Raw genomic sequence first — 13,342 nt, 5'->3', positions numbered from 1 at the left:
TGCTTGGGTTGTTTAGCCCTGGAGTTGGGAGATGAGTTAACCTGGTAAAGGAAGAGTTCCTGAAGGAGGTGATGCAGTAAATTGTGTTCTGAGTCCAACCACTTTTCTAGGTTCTTCTGCAAGACACTTTGGAGGCATATTTGTGGGAAAGAACAAAATGAGAGATCAAATCTCCCTTGATCTCTCTTGACCCTAGAGCCTCTCATTTCTTCTCCCCTTCTGCCTCAAGAGGAGCCCAGAACACCAGAACTTCTCACGGAAATGCTCAGATAGGTCCCAGACACTACCCATTCTTGTCTCCCAGCCCCAACCTCTGGAGACCTCTGGGAAGCAAGAAGGTAAGGCTTCTGTTTTACACACAGGGGAGTATCACGTAGATTTACAAATCAAAGTAGACAACTTGGTAGTCTGAGGCAAAACTTCCATTTAATCATCCTTCTGTCCTACAGTCCCCAATGGATCCCACAAGCAGATGGCTTAAATCCAGTTACAGCAAGAGCAGCTGGTGTCAAAGACCAGGCCTGTCTGACAAGCCTCCTTGTAGGTACATCCATCCACACAGTTGTAGAAGGTGCACTTGCTGGTGGGGCTGGGATAGAGACCGTTGGACTTTCCAGCACAGAATCCACTCTCGCCAGTGCTGCCACTCCCGGGAGCCACAGTGTTGGTGGGGGAGCCCATGGTAGAGGTGGGCACTTTGCAACCTGAGAGAGTAAGAAAAGGGCCCCATAGGTTCTGGGGTGGACTACTTTCCCAGCATGAGTGTTGTGTCTGTAGTGTCACTGGGGGTTCCTCATCTTATCTGAACCAGTGGTTAAATGCTCTGGGCCTGAATCAGTGATACCCAAGTTCACAGCCCAGCTCTGCTATGAGCTATGTGACCACAAACAAGTGACTAACTTCTCTGAGCCTCAATTTCCTCCCTTAAATGATGGCATACTAGTACTATCTCTTAGAATTATTACATAAAGCATTTTCCCATGTGTATGCTGTATAAAATAGTAAGTGCTACAGAATAATTTGCTTTGTTTTTATTTTATTTTTAAGAGGAAAGTAATGTTTATTTATCACCTAAATGCTTGTCCAAATACTATGTTCCATAACCCCCCAAAATCCTACAAAGTGGAAGAATTTTAAAGATGATTTTATTCATGTCAGCTAAGGTGAGAACTGAGATTCAAAACTAGTTCTAACTTGAGTTCAGAGCCTGTGTTATGCCTACTACACTGTTGTCTTTCTTTTTTAAACCACTTTATTAGGTATGATTGACATACAAAGTGTTTACATACAACTTGATCGGTTTGGAGATAAGTACACATTGCGATTATCACAATCAATGTCGTAAACATACCCATCACCTCCAGAAGTCTCCTCCTGTCCTCGTTATTTATTATTATTTTTTGTGGTAAGAACACAAGATCTACCCTTCCAGCAAATTTTTAAGTATACAATATAGTATTCTTAACTACAGGCACTATGTTGTATGGTAGATCTCTAGGATTTATCCATATTGTAAAACTGAATCTTGCACCCTTTGACTAATACCTCCCTGTTTCTCCCTCCCTAGTTTTTATGTTTAAGTAGACTACACCTGTCTCCAAGAGCATCTGTGAGGATAACTTAAAATCTGAAAGAACCAGCAGAATTGACACGGTCCAGCAGTCAGCACTGGCTGTCCGCATGTCTTCCTGGCCCCTTCTGCTTTCTGCACTTGCCCAGGCCTTTGGGTCTGGGGCAAAGCTGTGTGCTGAGACTAATCGTAATTCTGCTCCTCACTTCAGGGAATGGGCCAGCTGGACCCCTTCAGGGTTCTCCTTCTCTCTTCCCTCTCCTCACCACCTAACTTTGCCATCTCTCCCTTGCCTTGTCTTCTCTGCTCCACAAAGTTCCTAAAGGCTGGAGCTGGACAGACAGGAAAAGGAACAAGGCTTTTGTGGTCCTCTCTCTACCCAGGCTCTGGAATGTTCTCCAGGAGCTCCTTGAACAGCTCTACAAGGAAAGCCCTTGGGAACAGGGATGGGCCTCTCTCTCTCACTCAGGGGCTGTCCCTTAGCAGCCACCTGAGTCTCTCTTTCTGGGTCCCAAATGCCAGTTTCCTGTGGACATGCTAGGATAGGTGGAAGATCTGAAGGAGGCTTTCTTTGAGGCCAGATGGGAGGAGCTCTGGATAGTCTTTTCTTCCTCCTTAATGTCTAGTTTGTTACCTCGTGGCTGGTAGGTGGTGCTTCACTACTTACTGGGAGTGGAGACACTGAGTGCAGACTTGAGGGCATGCATGAAAGGGTATTTGCCTTGTCCACAGAAAGTGCCCGTGAAGTCATCCAAGCCAATGTTCCAGACCATGGACCCCCAACTTGTTATTCAGCAGCCACTCACCCTGTGGGAGAGAATCGGGGGCACTGTGGGATGTCCTTGCACAAGCGCAAGGAGTGACTCCAGCAGGATGACGGGGAAGGCCATGATCCAGTCATGGAGAGGAGGGAATGGGAGAGTGGCTTTCCCACAGAGACTCTGAGGGACTCATGGACATATTTGTAGACAAGGAGAGATCTTAGGACTACCAAGTCAGGGAGAATGAGTCTCTCCCCTGCTCTCTGTTATCACCAAACACCTTCTGAGAAGGCTTGTCTGAGTTGGAGTTTGGGTGGGTTGTGATGTCAAAAGAGATACAGGGCCCTTCACCTGGCAAGTGTCTGGGCAGAGAGACAGGGCTCCTGATGGGGAGGTATAGGGTGAAGGGCTTTGGGGCTGGTAAATAGTAACCACCCAGATATGAGCATGTAAAGGCCAGTGGGCAGAAGCCTAATGGCTCCAAGGATCTCTTGCCTCCCGATGTGGGTTCCTCCTGTATGAAGTTACTGTATGCAGGAGAGGAGCAAAGGAGAGGAAGAAACTGATCTACACCATGGCCCTCGGGGTGGAAGAGTGCCTAATTCAGGAAGCACGAATCAGAGCGCTGGATCAGGAGCAGAGCAGAGCAGGGAAAGGGGCCAAAAGGGAGTCTCCAAGAGTGGGCGTGGGGGCCGAGGACGGGAAAGCACAGGAGCTGAGGGAAGGGAGGAACTAGCTGCAACTTCCCGGAAGCAGAGGGGCTGTTCCAACCACCGAGCTCTACAGCTGGGCCACCAGCTCCCTTGAGACCTCAGGGCCACCCTGGGTCTTGCCTTACCTCTCTTAGGTGTTCTCTTATAATTCAAATGCACTTGGAGGGCAGGTTCCCTACCTCTCCCAACTGTGCAGAAGGAAGGGTGTGGAGGGCCTTACCTTGAGGGTGAAGCTCTTGGGATTGGCATATCCAATCCACTGATTCCCCTTGTAGGCATAGGGCACCTCCTGGGGAGTGTTCCACACCTCGGTGGCTCCTTTCAAGAAGGAGCAGACCTGGGCAGGAGGACAAATCACGGCTCAGATGCACCTGCCTATGTTTGGCTCACATCTCCCTCCTCCCTCCCTTTATTTTCTGGAATATACTCCTCTCCCCATCTCTCTTTGCTGGAAATAAGAGCTCATGGTTCCAGTTTCACCCCAGCTCCCCTGCTTTCCCTCTTGTGGGTGGCACAGTGGAAAGGGCACTGGCTGGAAAGACAAGACCTAAATCCCAGTCCTGGGTCTGCCAATACCCATCTGTGAGACAAGGGACAGGGCAGCTTCTTTGTGCCTTGTGGCCCAGTTTCCCTTTGAAACGTGTTTTCCTGTTTCTCTTATTTGAAAGAATCTTTGCCAAAAAGAGCCAAGAGCCAACAAGGGGGTGATAACACATAATGTTTAGGGTCTGAGATTCTGGTGCTGGACAATTTTAGTTTGAATCTTAGCTCTGCCACTTACAAGTTCTGTGACCCTGAGCAAGTTTCTTAATCTCTCTGTGCCTCTGTGTCTTCTTGTGTAAGAGGATAAAATCAGCACCTCACTGTTGTGAGGGTTAAATAGGATGATATATAAAAATCACTGAGAACAGAGCCTGGCTATACATTTGGACTCGGTAAATGTTAACCACTACTAGCCTGAAAGATGCACATTTACTCTAAAAGGTTAAAATTTGAGATGTTTTATCAATAGTTCATTCTACCCTTCCCTCCCTACCACATACACTCGGAGCTGGCAACAATGGGGTACCCTGTATTAGAAATCAGAGTATAAATTCTTTCTCTTTGGAAGTATCTATGATCCTTTAGAACAGAAAGTGAATCTCTCTGCTCCTCCGGCCCTCTGGGACATTACCTCAAAGTAGGCAAGACTCCCAGCCTCCTGAGTGTAGGACCTGGCAGTCCCAGGGCCAGAGGTTGGAGCATCCAGGCCATGGCTGGCAGGGTTAATGAGAGTGAAGGTACTGGCATAAGCCCCAAAGCCCACCATCAGCTCCTCAGCAGGGGCACCTTGATTCTTCCAGTAGTTCATTGCATAATCCTAGAGGCAAGGTAAGGAACATATTACTGTACTTAAAAAGCAGCTGAGGATATGCCCAGAGGCCTGTGGAATAGCCAACATTTTCTACCCAATTTCCTGGCCACTTCAGACATAGCCTGCAGTCCAGACCCTTCCACAGCCCAACCTCACAGAAAGGAAAGTGGTACCCTTCCTTCTGGAACTGGGTGTTAGAGGCAGCGTCAGTCAAGAGGTATAGTACTTAGGTAGCAGGGCCCAGTGTCAACTGGGAATGAAATGTTCCACTGTCCTCCTTCCCCTCATGCTGGACTTGGCATTTGGGATGGGACTGGAGTTCAGCTATGCATCCTTTTGTTTTCCCAACTTGTGAAATATAGCAGCTCAGAATTGTTTGAGCATGGGGTATGCTCCTGGGAGACATTCCCATGCCAATTTTTATATCTCTGGTTGCATTCTACACTGAAATCACATCTAGCCAACTTACACACCTACTACTCATTAAGAAGATTTATTATTACAGCTGCCTATGCCATACAAGTTAAGAAGATACATCTTATGGGATGGGGAGAAAGTGGAAGGGAGGTGAGGAAGATTAGGGGCAAGATAGATCATGAAATGTACTCCTAGCATCAATGACAATGATAGTTAAGTTATTTTTTCAATGTTTGGGATTATCGCAAGCCACTATTCTGCTTCCTTTGGTGTGAAAGATGAATGGGTACAATTAATCATAGGAAAAAGGAAGCAGGCAACATGAACTGGGTTAAAAAAGATCACCATCTTTATCTTGTCCATCAAGCTTCCTCAGCCTCCCTTTTGGTCCTTGGCCAGGGATCCCATGACATGCTTTGAAAATATCCATCAGAATTAGCTGTCCCAAACCCTTACTCACCACACTGAAGTATTTGTAGTCTCCCTTGTCATTGGGTCCTGCAAACAGGGGGCAGGAAGCCATCCCAGGAGCCCCTGAGGTCATAGGTCATCACGTTGATGAGGTCCATGTACCTTGGGTTGTTGGGGGTAGGATACAAGAGAAGAAAAATGATCCAGAGGAAATCATAGTCTCCATCCCACTCCCCCTAAAGCTCCTAGTCCCTACTGAATGTGTTGTTTGTAATTACATCATGAGGGAATATGCTTTATTGTTCTTTATTTCATTCTCTCTCACCTTTATTTGAAAAACTGATATATAGAAGGCATACAATCCATAATCAATATCTGGCTGCACTCAGACCTTCAGGTCTTGTAGAAGTGTGAAACTCACCTAACCTTTTCCAAATAGCCTTTTATCATTGAGAATTTTGGCTGGCTTCCCATGTCTCTCTCTCAGGCTTTGGGGTCATCTTATTCTTTGGGACAGAACCCTCTCTCTCCAAGGTACCTGAGCATTGGCTAATCTATGGGGCAGGTCTCAGAGTTACTTAGCTCTAAATTTGGGTTCCTGGGCTTGGAGTTTACTTACTTTGACATCTCGGGGATCTGGTAGGCAGTTTCAATGGTACCTTTTCCAGCTGACACAGCAGCAGAAATCAACAACCTAGGCTTGTTGCTCTGGGTGGCTTCGTGCTCAAAAGCCTCATACATTTCCTGTGAAACAGAGGACCCTGGACTCAGGCTGCAAGGACCAATGAACATTTGACGGGGTCATGATTCTTACAAAGAAAGCTGAAAAGTGTTCAGCTAAGAGTTCTTTGCTTCAAAAACTGTTGTTGGGGGGCTTCCCTGGTAGCGCAGTGGTTGAGAATCTGCCTGCTAATGCAGGGGACACGGGTTCGAGCCCTGGTCTGGGAGGATACCACATGCCGCGGAGCAACTGAGCCCGTGAGCCACAACTACTGAGCCTGCGCGTCTGGAGCCTGTGCTCCGCAGTAAGAGAGGCCGCGACAGTGAGAGACCCGTGCACCGTGATGAAGAGTGGCCCCGGCTTGCCACAACTAGATAAAGCCCTCGCACAGAAACGAAGACCCAACGTGGCCCAAAATAAAAATAAATAAAAAAACAAAACAAAACAAAAAAACTGTTATTAGTCTCTGGGAACAACGATGAGTTGTCTTCCCAAAACTTGTACTGAGGGAAATTTGGTGACCCTCTAAGAGTCACAAATAATGTCCAGAGCAGAAAAATAAAAAAAGAAAGCTTATATATGGACAAAAAATAAAAATGGCTCTTAGCTTTACAGACTATATATGATTAAATCTAACAATTGGAAAAATCAATCATGGAAGAAGAGTAACGACGTAATCATTCGTGCTCAATCAAGCTGCCCAGGGGAGAGGACACTCTGGACCAACAACTTTATGTCTGGCCCTGGTGGCAGGAGTACCTCCTCGCTGGAAGCATCTGCTTCTACCTACCAGAGTGAAGGGCCATTGAACATCTCAGTCTATAACTAGCTCACCTTGCCCTACATGCTGCCCCCAAGGAAGGACCTGTCTGAGGACTATTTGACTTCCCATAGCTGTGCTTAGAATATGAATGTTTCAGACTCCTTGGCAGATTTCTTACTGTAAATAAATTAACTTTCATGCTCCCCTATACTAGTCTCTATAACTTGGCCCTACAAGTTTTCCCTGAAAGAAAAATCTGATCTTACACTAAAGAAATCAGGCTTTGAGCCAGAAGAGCTGAGATTCACACCCTCAGGTGTATTTAGCCTCTCTCAGAGCCCCTCATCATATAGAGGTCTTCTCCCCAGTCCATTGTGGACCAGATCCTATGTTCTTTGGACACAGGGAAGGTGGGTCACCTTCAACAGGACAGTGAAGAGCTGCTTGGTGTCAGCTGGGCTGCCACAGTTGACAGGATACTCCCAATCAACGTCCAGCCCATAGAAGTTGTACTTCCTCAGAAACCATATGGCTGACTGGATGAAGGTCTGATGGTTCTCAGCAGTGGCCACCATGTTGGAGAATCTGGAGCCAGCAAGTCATTATCATCTTAGTGGCAGTGATGGGCTTCAACGTGGACTCTCTCAAGGGCAGGATTCTATTATGCGACACTTGGGGCTGGGGTAGGGGTGGGGTGGGGGGACACAGGAGGAAACAATAGTGGTCTAAGCTCCTGGGTCCTCTGTCTTGTCACTTAGCCTCCTATTTGTCCAGATGCATATTCAGTTATTCAGACATTCATTTGACATTTGGTAGTGCTGGGATATAGTGGTGAATACAATAGAGTTTCTGCCCTGGAGGAGCTCCTATAAAGGAAGGTATAGATAAGTAGATAGGCAGGTGGTAAGAGCTGTGATAAAGGAAGGACAGACTTCAAAGAGAGCTCTGACCAGAAGGTTATAGGATATCTAAATTGATACCTGAAGCCAGAGGCCACCCACTTCAGAGAATTCAGAGCCCTTGGAGTTTGGAAGACACTGAGTAATCTGGGAGCGATTCCTCTGTGAATGCAAAGTCTTACCCCTGGGTTCCAAAGTTCCAGCCCCAACAGATAGCAGGGTTTTCAGTCCCCTGTTGCTGGAGATAGAAAGATCCCAATGTAAATAAAATTCCACAGGCAAGGAGATGTCATCTGCTGGTCAGTCTCTCCACCCTCGTATCCCACACCTGAGCAGCGCCAGGCCTACCCCGTTACCAGTCTCTGATCTCGCACTGGGAGCAGAGCTCTCTGTAGGAGCAAAGTACTGTCTTACTCTGGGTACCTCCAGGACATAGTATAAATGCTCATTGAACAGGTTCCTGTTCCTGGCCTTGCCAGTGGGCTGGTGGATCCTGATTCAACAGGAAGCTTCAGGGGAAGACAAGGCAGGGCATCCTAGGGAGGATGGAAAAACCTAAAAGTAGTCCCTTAGCACAGATGGTAGAGGGGCTGGAGCTGCCAGGATACACTAGACCAGAAAGCTGAAAGTCTGAGACTCTTAAAGGAAAGAACAAGGAATAGAGGCAGTAGAAGTGTCTACCATTTACTGAGTGCCTACCAAATGCCCGGTACTTTTACATGCATGGCTTCTGTCACACTTACAATCCCAATAGGCAGGAACTATTAATCTCACTTTGCCCTTTATGTGATATTCAGAGAGCTTAAGCAATCTGTTCCAGATCACCCAGCTACTAAGGTTGGCAGAGCCAGGATTTAAACCTAACTCCTCTATTCCATGGTGTCTCCCAGCAGGCACCCAGGTCCTGTGAGCTTGATCTTAAAAACTACCCACTGGATTCCCAACTGGACCAAAGTGTCAATTAACCTATCTGATAAACTGATCAGGCATTCCTGAGTTCTGCCACTTACTAGTTCTGTGGGCAACGGAAAGCTTTTAACCTCTCTACAAGTGCAGTTTCCTCAAGCTTAAAATATCTTTTAAACTTTAACATGCCTACTTCCTAGTGTTTGTCGTGGCGGTTACAAAAATAATAAATGAAAAGCACCTAGCATAATGTCTGGCTCGCCCAATTCATTGGTAGTCACTCAGTACATGTGCTAAGTGTTTAACTGGCACGAGAACCATCTCAGGTTAAATTGGCAGCTAGCCCATAGGTTGGTGTGGGTCTGTACTGCAACATGGCAACCTCCAGGGGACTGTATTCACAATGAATCCCTTGTGGATGGCAACTCATGGGACACATAACATTCAATGCGAAGGATCTGCTGAGAAAATAATCCAGACAAATGACAGCAACCTGCCTCTCCTAGGGAGAATGATGCCAATAGCTCTGCCAATGAGGCATGAGAGTGATTGCAAACAGGACTCAAAGACTAGGCATTCTGGTGTTGGTGTCTCTAAGGACTTCTGAAAGACCCATGTGAAAACCTCCAACCCAGCCCAGAGCCCAAGTCCAGAACTCACTAGTGCTTGAGGCCATTGATGCTGGCATAGAGGGTCTCATCATTCTACTCAATGGTTGTCATCTGGTTGTTGGTCATGCCAGTGAAAGCAAAGATGATGTGTGTGCAGAGACAAGGGTCCACATTCTCGGGCATGTAGCGGGCAATCCCAGGACGGTACTGGCTCCAATTGGTGAAGTAACAGACAATATTGGTTGCTGTGCCTGGAACGGCAGGGAAATAAGAGATGGCCCCTTCCCTGACTAATATCCCTTGTCCCCAGGGTACCCTGGTACACCCCATCCTCACATGGGGCAATTGCCCAGCTGCAGCAAGAGGGCCAGCCCTAAAGAAGAAAAGAGATCTTGGTCAGAGGGTAGCAGGGTCATTCTTTCCCTGGCTGACCTGGGACAGCACTCGGCAGTAAATGGAGAAGGGGAGCTGGGGCCTGGTGCCCCCTCTGCTCTATAAATCCTTTCCCGACATGGACCCCTGCATGATGATTTCAGGGAAAGTAGCTAATGTAGGCACTCGGTGAGCTACCTGGAAGCTCAGATGATAGGGAGCAGTTCAGGAACCAGGAACACATGTTGTTATTCGTTCAACAAACTCATATTAAGTACTGAGTTCTGAAGACAAAAAGAAAAACTAGACAAACTCCCTGCCCTCAGAGAACTCTGAGCCTGGTGGGGAAGTCAAACCCGTAAGCACAACCAAACCTCAGCTCAATGCAATGAGACAAGTGTTAAAATTGAGATATGCACAGGATATTATAGAAAACAAGTCAGGGAAGACTTCCCAAGAGAGGTGACATTGGGACTGGGCTCTCTGTTCTCCCTCTAGGCTCCTTTGGGATTTGCGCTTTCTTATCCCTATCACAGCATGTTTCACCCTGAAAGCACTAATTGTTTATTGGTCTGCCCACTAGAATATGAACTCCCTGAGGGCAGGGACTGTACTTACACCGCTGAATCCCCACTACCCAGCCCAGTGCCTGGCACATGGTCAACTCTCTGTCCATATGTATTGAATGAACAGACCCTAAAGATAAACCAAAGTGGTGGAGAAGGGCAGAGGAGGCACCAGAGGTGGAGAAGGAGAGGGCAGGCAGAGGGCCCCCTCAGGTAGCCATACCCTTCACACTAAGGACTAGAACTCACTTTTCCAGAACCAGTTTCACTCTACTTCTCAACTGAAATTATGCTCCTAAATTTTATTTCCATCCAAGCTACCCAGTTGTACCCAGGATGCGCTGTGCTATCTGACTCAGTGACCATTCTCATTGGGCTCCTACCCACAGTTGCGGCGTCATCTCTAGGGATGAGTTAGCACTGGAGGAACTGCATTAGCTCTTTAAGGTCTTGTCTGCCTCTCTCCCTGGAACCCTCACACCTGTCCCCAAAGTACACAATCAGAAAAAGCTCTGCCCCATCCAGTTTTCTGCTAACTGTTCCTGTTAGTTGATTAATCCTTGGTCAAGTGTATGCACTGAGTTCCCGCTCTGTGGCTGGCAGTGAGGAGGCATCACAGAGCATCAGAACTAGAATGGCTAGCCCAGGAGTTGAGGAAGATGGTGAAAGAGTAAGACGCGGAGATCACCTTCCTCCCCACAGGTACATCAGAACTAGAATGGCTAGCCCAAGTCTTCCATCACCCTACATGGGGAAATGGCCTTGTCCTGATTCACCAGAGTTATCCATTTTCTTTCCCATCTGAAGCCCTTGGGTGATTAGCAGGCCCTTCCTTCCTCTTCCTCTCCCTCTCTTCCTTCCTTCCTTCCCCACTATGTTATGAACCCAAGGAATCTGCAAGAGAGAAAGGGGACAAGGAAGCCTTGGAGCATAGAGAGTGAGGGTGGAGGTAGAATAAATAGAGGAGAAAAGGCAGATACTCTGAAAGCTCACCTGGGCCACCTGGGACAGACTCACCGGCAAGAATCAGCAATTTCCCCTTTTTGATAGGAAGTGCTCATTGCGAGTTCCAGGGCTGAATGATCACTCGCCAGCTTTTTATAGGGAACACTGGAGGCCTTGCCACCCCGCACCTGGCTCCCTTCAGCAAGCAAGTCTCCCTTCCTCTGACCCAGGAATAAAGGGGTAGCAGGGGACACATGGCTCCCAATTATCCTCTGAACCTTACCTGTGTTTTCCTTCTTAGGTAATCAACCCCAAGACACAATGGAGACTCGGTAAGAACAGACATAAAAGGTTATTGACTGAAGGTACGTTTAGGAAAATGGTATATCTGGCACAGGTATAAGGCTGGTCTAGGGTTCAAAGTCATTACAGGTCCCAGTAGGCCCTACATGTCCAAAGAGACCATCTGAACTCTAGGGGATGAGTATGGACAAGGGAAGTGAGGCTGCCATTTGACCAGGATTTATCGCTGGCCAGACAAGGGTAGGCAGCCCTGCCCAGCCTCCAACTCCTTGAATCCATCGTAACAATAGCTGTCAGGTAATGGCTACCAGTTTGTGAGGTTTCACCAAGTTTGCAGTGAGAAAGCATCACTTTTCAAACCTGCTTCCATTTAACTGAAGGTTGCCTGGTTTTCAGAGGATGGAGGAAATTCACGGGGTGCAGACATTTATAGTTAGGCTTTGCTTCAGACGGGAGAAGCAGCAAGTCCTGGGACAAGGCCCCAGGGAGCCATAAAAATCAGAGCAAAGACAGCAGCAAAAATGTCCATGGATCGAGGCACTGAGAATCACAGTGTTTTAGGACCTGCCTCCCTCCCTCCACTCCACTCCCAGGCTAACTGCCCAGACAGAAGGGGATGCATCTACAGGAAGCCCACTATGAGGCCACATCACAGATGTCCAGACCGCGTCTCAGGGTCACTCAGCCTCAGAAGGCAATGAGAGGAGCAAAGGTGTGGTTTTACCTCTGGCATCGACACCAGCCCCAGGACACACACTGAGTCTGACTAAAATCCCAGTTGGGGGCTTCCCTGGTGGCGCAGTGGTTGAGAGTCCGCCTGCCGATGCAGGGGACACGGGTTCGTGCCCTGGTCCGGGAAGATCCCACATGCCATGCAGTGGCTGGGCCCGTGAGCCATGGCCACTGAGCCTGCGCGTCCGGAGCCTGTGCTCCGCAATGGGAGATGCCACAACAGTGAGAGGCCCGCGTACCGCAAAATAAATAAATAAAATAAAATAAAATCCCAGTTGGGACGGGTGGCACTGCTGGTTGCACTCCAGGCAACACCTGCTGCTTTGAGACCTGCTAGGTGAGTGTTCAAGGTCTGCTGGAAGATGCTGATCAGACCTTTGGGAACTTCTAATCCAGACCCATTTAAGGGCAATCTGGGTTCACAGAGAATACAGGAATGGCTCCTACAGATTTAACATAAGTATGATGGGCTGCTGGCAATCCCATGGCTGTTATCCTTCCCAGGCCTTTGACTCAGTTGGCCTCTATCATTGACTGCCAAGCACTTGAGGCGTTAACTATCTGGAATTGGCCCAGTCTTGAAAATGGTAATAACAGCTCACATTCAATCAGCACGTGCAATGTGAGAGACGATTAAGTCATTTAATCCTCAAATCAACCCTTTGAGGCAAATTATTGTCATCCCTTTTACAGACTGGGGAAACAGATTTAAGGGAAATTAATGAACTGTCTAAGGTCACACTGAGAATAAGTAGAGCTGAGACCCAAGCAGAGACAGCCTGCCTCTGGGACCTGGGTTCTCTTGCTCCACCATCCCTCACCCATACCACCCTATACAACCGGCACATACGGCTCCTCTTTGGCAGAGGACTCCTAGCCTTAAAAAGTCTCCTGAGAGAAGTTGTCTGGGGTGGGGGGGGGTTGGGTAGGAGGTTGATCAGAGTTCCTCTCCAATCTCAGCTAAACAGAAGGCCCTAATCTCCTTAATCTACTCCTGGATATTTGCAAAGCAAAGGGTTCTCTCCTCACAGCAGGTGTGAGAAAGGAATCCATAGAGTTCAGGGCTTGGAGCCCAAGACATAGACCTTTGATGGACTCTTGGGCTCCATGCGAGGCCAAGGTAACTGTGTTGGACAGCTGTCCATGATAATCAAAGTAACAACAGACACAAATAATGGTTTTGATGTGTCACGTACTAGCCTAAATTCTTTGCAAATATTACCTTACTTACCCCTCATATCTCCGGCAGCAGGCACGCTTATTATCCCCATTTTACAGAGAAGAGTGGAGCACAGAGA

The 13,342-nt window shown here is 47.8% G+C and overlaps 1 pseudogene; it reads right to left on the bottom strand.

Annotated features, from left to right (window-relative positions):
• Positions 1 to 477: 477 nt before the first annotated feature.
• Positions 478 to 13,282, bottom strand: LOC136134140 (acidic mammalian chitinase-like; annotated as a pseudogene).
• Positions 13,283 to 13,342: the final 60 nt, after the last annotated feature.

Source organism: Phocoena phocoena, chromosome 1, assembly GCF_963924675.1.
Source record: "Phocoena phocoena chromosome 1, mPhoPho1.1, whole genome shotgun sequence".
Classification (NCBI taxonomy): Eukaryota; Metazoa; Chordata; class Mammalia; order Artiodactyla; family Phocoenidae; genus Phocoena; species Phocoena phocoena.
The sequence above is the reverse complement of the archived record's forward strand: the minus strand, read 5'-3'. Positions and strand labels throughout refer to the sequence as shown.